Source organism: Triticum aestivum, chromosome 1A (genome assembly GCF_018294505.1).
Source record: "Triticum aestivum cultivar Chinese Spring chromosome 1A, IWGSC CS RefSeq v2.1, whole genome shotgun sequence".
In the NCBI taxonomy this organism is placed as follows: Eukaryota; Viridiplantae; Streptophyta; class Magnoliopsida; order Poales; family Poaceae; genus Triticum; species Triticum aestivum.
Window position 1 is genome coordinate 169,007,473 of NC_057794.1, and position 10,073 is coordinate 169,017,545.

Here is a 10,073-nt window from a genome sequence, read left to right on the forward strand (position 1 = left end):
CATAGCGCTGACCCTAGGGGTGGGCTATGATGTGGTAGATACACCGTGGCATGTTGTACCGGGCGCCCGTTTGGTGTCTCGGGAACCCTGCACACATCGTTTCGGGCTGTGAGCGAAACTCCGGCCGGATCTCCTCGCGGATGGAACCCGAATAGGGATAAACCTGGACTAGAGACTTGTGCGGTTAGTCAGATCGTGGTCTACAGCCACGTCGGCTTTCGCTTGAAGTTTGCCGAGCACATGTCGTGTGCAGGAGCTAAGTGGTGGAAACATGTGTGACGAAGGACACCCCTGTAGGGTATAAAACTATTCGAATAGCCGCGTCCGCGGTAAAGGACTTCTGGGTTGCCTATAACAGTTCATAGACAAGTGAAAGTGGATACTCTAAAACGTGCAAGATAAGCGTGAGTGCTATGGATGGCGTTCTCGTAGGTAGACAGGAGCGGATCCATAGTGGTGTATTGAATGGTGAATATGTGGACTCGTGTTCGCCACCTCAAAAGAGTTGCTTGCAGCCATAGGTCAGGTTAGCCACTGAGTCAAAGCTGGCTTGCTGCAGTTAAACTCCACCCCCCCCCCCTTGTTGATACCAATGCATATGTAGCTAGTTCTGATGTAAGTCTTGTTGAGTACTTTTGTACTCATGTTTGCTTAATTTATGTTTTTGCAGAGAGACTTCAGTCTCGCTAGTAGTATCGCGTGGACTTCGACGTTTAGCTTGACACCTCAGCTACGATCTCGTGCCCTCGGCAGGATCTGGTAGATACTCAGGCTTCTTAGCCTTTTTCATTTGTAGATGTCTGTACTCAGACATGTTAAGCTTCCGCATGTGCTTGAATTGTATGCTATGATTGTTGGGTCATGAGACCCATGTTTGTAATATCTCGCTCCTCGGAGCCTAATGAATAAATACTTGAGTCGTAGAGTTATGTTGTGATGCCATCTTGTATTTACACATATCGAGCATATTGTGTGTATGATTGAAATGCTTGGTATGTGTGGGATCCGACAATCTAGTTGTTTATCCTTGGCAGCCTCTCTTATGGGGAAATGTAGTCTAGTGCTTCCATGAGCCATAGTAGTCCGCTACAGCCCGGTTCACCGGAGTCCTGCTAGCCCAGCACTACTGCTCAGGACACTTGACTAGCCGACATGTGTTTCACTTCGTTCCTATGTCTGTCCCTTCGGGGAAATGTCACGCGGTGACTTCGGGACTCCTACCTAGCCTGCTACAGCCCGGGTTCCCCGGAGTCCTGTTAGCCCAGTGCTACAGCCCGGATTCACTCGCTGATGACCGACATGCTCGATGTGATTCATGTATGCCTGTCCCCATACGTCTGTGCCGCTTTGGGTTCACGACTAGCCATGCCGGGATACCGTGCGTGAGGCCGCAATGTGATATGTGGTGTTACCGGCTAGATCGATGTGACTTGGTATCGGGGTCCTGGCAGCATTCCCCGGCGTAACAGGCGCTAGTCCGCCTATTACGCTGGGGAAGTAGCGCCTTAGTGTTTATCTTAAGGGCGTGTGGGGCGTAGAGCTGCTGGCGCCCGATCTGGAGGTCGGCCAGGATTAAAGGAATGGCCTGGGGGTGCTGCCAAGCACGGCGGTAGTGTGAGGTTGAGGGGAGGGCGGGGCGACGGGGGCAGGGGTCTGGGCTGGTGGTCGCTGGCGGTTTGAGAAAGATCATCAACGATGACTGGCGGGAGGTAGACAAAGCGCATCTGCCTGTTCCTTATAGATCGGACGATTCATAAAAAAATCGACTGACCTATTCATTTTCAGTCGACTGTTATTTTGATTGGACCACATGTGGTGGTGTGCTGGAGGAGTACGTGCATTTCCCAGCCATTGCTATGCTCATATATTACAAAATCATACATAGTAGAATATAATTTTGTTTGCCATGTAATGTTGTAGAGCTATCATATGTCTCCTGTCATTTATTTTTCAGCCACCTTCTATCTGCTACTTTTACAGTGCACTAGTTCTGCACACACTTCACCCATACTCTCACTATTGTGTTTTTATACAAGGGTATTTCAGACTCTGCTTCCTTGACAGAAGAAGAAAAGAAAAGAGAGAAGTTGCTCCAGCTTCGTACGCGGTTAGGCCAGACACGTTTCAGCCTTATAAAGGGTGCAGTGTCAGCAGATGGAGACGGTAAACATAGCTCTGGAGTTGATGACCTCGCTCGCCATGAACCATCATCCTAGGTGCTTGCTTTAACTTTGCGGTGTCATATTGCCGGCGCACAAAAGTAAGGGCTCTCTTTTGTACCCCTTTACTTGTGCGCAGACAGCTAGAGCCGCGCCTACGGCCATACCTAGCAGGGCAGAGGAAGCAAAAGCACAAGGCAACCAGAACAATGCCAAGACCAGAAGACACAAAGAGCAAGAGGGCGAGGTGGACTCCCTGGCAAGACCCTTGCCGGGGCGGCCTCCGCAGCCCCGGGAAGAGCTTTGCCGGGGCAACTTGCCCAATGCCAACAGAGCTCGCCACCCTTGAGCCCAAGGGTTGCAACACCATCAACCACATTGGAACCAAGGCTCGGGAGGCACCTCCATGGTCACATGCAGATCTCCGAGAAGATCATCAGCACACAAGATTGGATGAGGACCATATGATGACGATCCTCGACAATATACTTGCCGAGGAAATCCACGAGACCCTCGGCAAGATCCTTGCCGGGGAAGACCGCGACGCCATGGCAAGACCCTCGCCGGGGCCCCGGCAAGACCCTTGCCGAGGACACCTACGGGGCCATAGCCAGGCCCACTTCTGCCAACACCCCATCGACGTTCCCATGCAGCTACCAGCCCAACCAGTTGGGCAGGCACCTGCATCACGACGCGCGGCTTCTAGGCCAACTCAACAAGCACCTATGTGGTGGCATGCAGATCTTCATGAAGACCCTACCACCACGCCATCAGAGTAGCCTGGTAGCTTTCGTGGCGTTGCATGCCTCGCTGGCCCTGACGGGCGTCAGAGCGAGATCGAATGGCAACGGATGGGACGGGCCTCATTACCATCCCCAATAAAGCAACGTGACACCTAAGAAGCACATTTAATGCGCCTAGTACCGTAATGATAGGCGTTAAGCTTGTACGCTATGTACCTTTCCACCTCATGTGTGCCACTGTGGCGACCCCTTTTGACTATAAAAGGAGGCCCGAAGTGTACTGGAGAAGGATTCAGATCTTTTGTACTACACATGCACCGCATCTAGTTCGAAAGCTCAAGAAAACTCAAATATACACCAAAGCAGGACTAGGGTATTACACATCCTTGCGGCCCAAACCTGGGTAAACGATCTTTGCGCTGGCTACTAGACCCACTCTTTGCACAACTCCGCGCCCGCCAACCATAGAAGGAATTCCAGTGATCCCATAGGTGTCGTTCCCACCAACATCTCTGGCGCGCCAGGTAGGGGGGGAAGATGTGGAAATCTGGTCTGGTTGGCGTAGCAGTTTCGTCATGGTCATCGCCTCAAGGAAGAAGACGAGCGAACAAGCAGCATCATTTGCGGATGCAGTAAACGCTCGCACGGCGACAAAAGCGAAGTCATTCGAAACTTTGAGTAATTCTTTTACGTACAAGGTTGTTTTCCTCGAAGATCCTGCTCTTGGTATGAAAAACCTGCACGCGATGGGGGCCTTCCGCTATTGGCAATGCCCTTGTTCTGTTTCAAGTCCACTCAACAGTTCAAGCGGCCGCGTCGAGACCGGCAAGGTGGCCTTCCCGCTATTGGCAACACACTTGCTCTATTTCGAGTCCGCTCAATAGTTCAAGCGGCCATGCTGAGATCGGAAAGGTGGTTTGCTTGGCCACAAGCACACCCGGCCAGTTGAGAGGATCCGTCCTCGAAACACCACAGCCTAGGTTCGCGTGCTAGCAAGCCTATCTAGTTGAGCGTAGGGTCTACATACAAAGAACGATCGAACAGGAAAATAACATGCATCGTTTCAAGGTACTGCAGAGTTATATTACCTCAATTATTGCTGTGGTTCTAACTAAAGATAAAAATTGTCTTGGTCATGAACCTGCAGCGGCGATGAGAAACGGGGTGCCTAGTCCTGGCACTGGCCCTCTATCCTCCAAACTCCGTCGACGCGGCAGATGATGGGCTCGATACGCTCTTTGAGTGCCTCGAGGTCCACACCCTCCGGCAAGCTCTCCAACACGACGTCAAAGTCGAGGTTGGGGTTCCAGTACGCCACCTTGGTGAGGACCTTGGTCAGGACACCCGGGCAAAGCTTCCGGTCCTCATTGGCCAGTGAGGTCGCTCCGTTGGAGAGGAATTGCTCCAGAGCTCCAAGAATGCCCTCGAAGAACAGGGTCAGTTTGGCATTAGGACTCACATTCCGCTCCGGGGTGTACCTCACGTTTGGCATCCCCATGGTAGCCTGCTGCATGGTGATCCTACCGGCGATGTCTGCGAGGCGGCTGATCTAGAGGTTTTCACCCTTCACAAAATCCGCGTGGTTGGCGGCGTCATTCCTCCGCAGCTTCCTCTTGGCCTCCAAATCTTTGGTCAAGATCTCCTCCCAGGCCCTGACCCCCGAAAGCATCCCCTCGAGATCCCTGATGGAGTCATTGGCCTCTAAGAGCAGCTCGACTTTGCTGAGGACTATGGCCTGTTCGTCAGCCAAGGCACCTTTGGCCACGTCCCTCTCCCCCGTCAGCTCTAGGACCTGCTTCTTCAGCCTGTCATGCTCCACCTCCAGCTCGTTCACCTTGCCGGCCTGGACCTACGCCTGAGCATTGAGTGCCTCCTCGTGCCTCTGCTCTAGCTCCCGGGTCCGTTGCACGACAAGATGTTCGACCTCCTCATCCTTGTCGTGGATTGTCGCGGTGAGCTTCTCCTCACGAGCGGCAAGGTCCTCCTCCTGGGAGTTTAGCACGACCTGATGCTGGAGCCGAGCGGCTTCGTCCTTGGTGGCCTGTGCTTTCACCGCCTCCTGGGCCTTCTCGACGTCAGCCTGCTTCAGGACAAGCTCCTGCTTGCGATCGGCCAGCAGATCTTGGGCGGACTTCAGTTCCTCACAGGCCTGGCGGAACCAAGCCCGCATCTCGGCGACGCGCTCCTTGAGATCCGCCTCCACCATGTCCACCGCTGCCATCCTGGACTTGGCCTTGTCCAGGCGGGCATGGTGAAGAACCTAGAGCTTCTCGAAGTTGACGCTCATGGCCTGGAGGAGCCACTCTTCCTGAGAACCGCCACCACCAGTGCTCGGTTCGTCAACAACCTCGAGCCTAGCGGCAGCGAGCACCTCGTCATCAAACACCTCCCCCTCGGCGGGCGCCTTAGTGCTCGCCGTCCCTGGGAGGTGGACGAATAGGTCATCGCTCACCCTCAGGTACTTGCTCGAGCCAGAGGCAGCGGAGGAGGAAGGTTGGTCGGCAACCACCCCCTCCTCGGCAGCAGCCTTGCCGGCCTCCCCGGCAGGCCCCTTGCCGGCCTCCTTGGCAGCAGCCCTGCCGGTCTCCTCGGCCGGCCCCTTAGCGGCATCCTCAACAGCACCCTTGGCGGCCTCCTCGGCGGCGATCTTAGTGGCCTCGGCCTCGTTGTCCCTGGCGACCTCCTCAGTGACGGTGTCAATGTCCTCCCGGTCCGCCGGGGAAGGGTCTGGATACCGAGAAGAGGAATGAGGCAAAGCCAAGACCAAGGTTTGAAAAGAGAAAGCAAGAACAGGGACAGAGGGCAATTAACTTACCCGCACCAAGCTGGGAAGAAGTGGCCCCCTTCTCGCAGATATTTGGTGCCGGGACGGAGCCACCAGCGCCCGAGTTCGCCTCCTCCTCCTCCTTCGTGCGCGTGGGCTCGCTGCTTGGCACCCTTGCCGGGGACGCCCCTTGGGGCGGCGTGGTCGATGGGGGCGGCGTGTTGGGGGTGGCCCTCAGTGGCTCCTCCTGCTGCCGTCCTCCTCCTGCAACCACGGCAAGGTCAGCACCAAGGGATCGTACCCCAACACACGTTTATGGGGAGTGAGTGGCGAGCCCACGCTAGGGGATGCGCCGGCGGTTGCTATCCGGGCTGCTCTCCACCACCAGCGGCGTACTCGAGGTGCCCACCGGGGGCTGGCCACCCGTTGAGGCCTTGGCCCTCTTCGCCACCCTCTGGGCCAGCGTCTCCATGTCCCTGCAAGAGTAAAAACAAGTCAAGGAAACCAACGCGGTCTGAAGGAACGGAGATGATGAAAGGTCAGATGCTTACTCATCCTCCACCTCCTCTTCCACTGCCTTCCTCTTCCTCCTTGGGCTGAGAGACCTCCGTATCGACGTCTGCAGGAGGAGGGGGAGGGGATGGAGTCCGACAATGCTTGGACGAAGAAGAGGCGGTCGCTTTCTTCTTCGCCACGGCAGCCTTCACCACCTTCCTTGCTGCCGCGGCCCTCATCAGGCGCAAGGACTCCTCCTGGGCCTATTGCTGCTGCACTGTCCTGCTGGGCCGGACCGGCTCACAAGAGCGGGCCCGCCGTAGGACACGCTTTCACCCCGTTGTCGGAGGGTCGTCAGCCCCGACCTCTCCCTCGGTCGACTCCTCGACCATGTCTTCGATGAGAGGGGCCTCGGTGCCGTCACTGCTGGCCTTCCCAGCAGACTCTGCCCATCCAGCAAGCTTCTCCTCCTCCACGGCCACCTCGGCCTCATTATCCACATGGCCGACACTGCCAGCTTCCCTGGCAAGCACCGCCTCAGCCGCCCTGCCGGCGATGTAGTCTAGCTGCTCCTTCATGGTGTTCTTGATAAGCAGTGGTTCATCGCGGACATACCTCTTCGACACGTTGTCGAAGAACTCCTGCACCCGCTCCTCCTCTGGCTCGGCCCGCCTTGGGTCAAGGCCGTGCGCATTGAAGTCCGACATCATGGTGATGATGTCGGCTTGGCGAGAATTGTTGCTCAGCGGAACCACTCCCGCCGACAACCCGAACAGAGGCCCCTTGACTACCTTGCCGGCCTTCGCGGCCTTGTCGGCTCTCTCAGCCCTTCCCTCGTCACCCACATCGAGCTGGAGAAGTTGCTGATAAAAATGAGCGTGCCCCATCACCGTGAAGTTGTGTTGCAAGCCGGGGCGAGGCCTCATGACATCGGCCCGCGTTCCTGAAGAGCCAGTATGACCTCCCCTTGTTACGCTGTGGGGCGATGCGGCGGCAGATGAAATTGGCCCCAATCATCTCAAGTGTGAGCCCGGCCATAGTGAGGCGATGGATCCTAGTGGTAGCAATCCCGAGCTTCTTGTCATTGACATCGGCATCGCTCCAATCCTTGCGGCGGACTGGCAGGCTCTGAAACTTGGCAGAACTCCTATGGATCCTCCATCTCGATCCATGCATATCCCCTGGCCCCGCCACTCCTCCCACCTCTCCTTCTGGGAACCCTCTGGATACGTGCCTTTCTCCTGGGTCCGTGGGATCCAGGTGACGCAGCCGGAGATGGCACCCCCCCCCCCCGCCTGGATAGGTGGAAAGAAATACTGGCAGAAAAGCACCATGCTGGGAAGTATTCCGACAAAGCCCTCGCAGAGGTGGGTGAAGAGGGCCATACATGCCACGACATTCGGTGTGAAATCAAGAAGATGGAACCCGAAGGTCTGCATGATATCATTGAAAAAGTCAGAGAAAGGGGGGCAAAGCCCGCAGGAGAAGTAGTCAACGAAGAAGGGAGACCAATTTGGGCCGGCCTTGGCAAAATCGGTGCGGATGATGTGCGTAGCCGGATGCCCCATTGTCTTCACCCCCCACAGAGGCTTGAAGTAGTCCCTGAGGTCTACCGCGTCAACCGTCAAGGGGAAGAAGCCAATCTACGTCCGAAGCACCGCCGACTCGCTCTCCGGCATGTGACACTCCAAAATTTTAATTTGGTTTTCATCAAAAACTTTGTTGGATTTTAAAAGAGGGCATTTAAAATTTCTTTTCCAGAAATCCTTCCTCTTAAAAACTTCCTTTCCTTTGGCAAGGATTTTCTTTTCCCTTTCAAATTTGGTGTTGAATTTTTGGAAGCTTTTCCTTCTGGTTGTTACCCTCTCAAACTTATTTATTTTCATTTAAAAAAAAGAAACCCTAGGAGTTTTGGGACTTCTTTCTTTTTGGAACCACCCATGGTTTTACCATGTCTCCTATAGTAAATCTTCTCAAAACCCCTCCCTCCACCTTTGAGCAATTTAAATCCTCTGTCTCAACAAGTCCAAACAAGTTTTGGATTTTATTTATTTTATCTCCCAAAACATTTCTGCCAATTATTTTGAGCCTAAGTGATTTTCAAAGCAAGTACCACTTTGCCTTTGAGTTTTTATCCCAAACCAACTTCCCTGGATTGTCTTTAGTACCCACAACCTAGAACCATCTTGATCCACTCTTCTTCTTTTCAAATATTTCAAATTTCACTCACTGCAAGTTTGGACCAAATTTGACAAATTTGATGAAATTCATATCCACACTTCTCCAAAAATTCCACCAAAAATCATGCAGCCTACTGGAGCAATGAGTAGCCACTCCACCAAGTTTCAGCTCAAGGAAAAATCCCTAGATGCCAAAAACATTCTGTCGAACACCTGAGCTGCACTGTTCCTTTGCATTTTCAGAAAAATTCAGAAAATTCAGATTCCAGTGTCGTTTTCTTCGTCAGAGATTCAGACACATGCTCACAGTGCACTTGGCACGTACCTCGCCGCCTATTCCTCCTGTCTGGAGCACCACACGTGCACTTGGCCTCTTCCTGGCATCGGTGGCACGCTGGCCCGCCCTCGCCGGTGTCTTCTGCGGCGTCGGGACCTCCCGTGGCGGCCGACAGAAGGCACCCTACGGCGCAACGCCGTTCTGCACCACCCAAGCCACCTGGTAGCTCCGCGTGGCCATCCCCTTGCCAGCGCACGCATGCAGCACCGCCGCCGTGGCCTGGCACGCGCAGGGCGCGCTCCCTGCCGCCGACGTGCCACACGACCGTTCTGTTAGGACAGGCCGTAAACCTCCCTCCCGTGCTGAGTTGGACCCTGGTATGGCACCACTACTCCACCTAGGCGATGCCCAAGCCCCTAATCCCACTGCCCAACCACAGCGCCGCCGTAATCACTCGCCGGACTTATCCCGTTCGCGGCAACCGCCTCGGGCCGGCTATATATAGCGCCCCTAAGCTCCCTCTCGCCCCCGCACACCTCCACCACCTCACTAGACCCCGACCAGCAACTAGAAGAGCCTCTAGGGGCTCTTCTTCCTCGAGTCCGGCCGCCTCGCTCTGCCTCGGCCACCAGCTCGATTCGCTCCGGTGAGGCCGTCCCCGGCGCCCAAATCTCGTCTATAGCTTCCTCTATCACCCAGTAAGCTAACCCCAGCGTCAATTTGGCCTTCGCAGCTCTCTCCGACGAGGCCCTCGACCACCCGAACCGTCATCCGCCGGAGCCAGGCTCGTCGACGACGTGGTACTCGCCGGCGACCACCACCACCACCAACCGACGCGGAAGGGCGCCCTGAACACGGAGGTACTCTCCGATCCCCCTGCCTCGCCATGGATCGCCGCCGGCGACCACCGCGGCTCTCTGGCACCGTCGTTCTCCGCCGCCCTTTTTGAATTTTCAAACCTGACGGGTGGGACCTGCCCGTCAGCCCCTCTGTCCTTTTCTAAACGAATCATTTTCTGAAAGCGTATTCTGCCAAATGCGTTTTCCACTCTGGGTCGGCGTATTCTCAGTCGAAGCGTTTTCTGTTTTTATAAGCTAGCCGCTGGAAACTTTCTGTTTCATTACAGATGAGTCCCTGGACAAAAACCCTTATAACCTTTAAACAGAAAGGTATTTTTGATTGATTCTTTTTCTTTCTCTTTAAAATTTTTTCTAGTTTTTTATCAGATTTATTTGAAAAATATTTGGAATACTTTTTGTGCACCCCTTGGTATTTACGATAGCGCATATATTTTCTTTATACCATAGATACCGAAGGAGGTGACGGAGCCGCGAACTTCACCGAGCTAGGCTCCGACTACTCTGAACCAGGCAAGCATATTTGAACTTTTGATATGATGAGTGTCTTGGCATGTTTTGCATTTAGTTAGTTTCATGGCATGTTGATGAGCATACC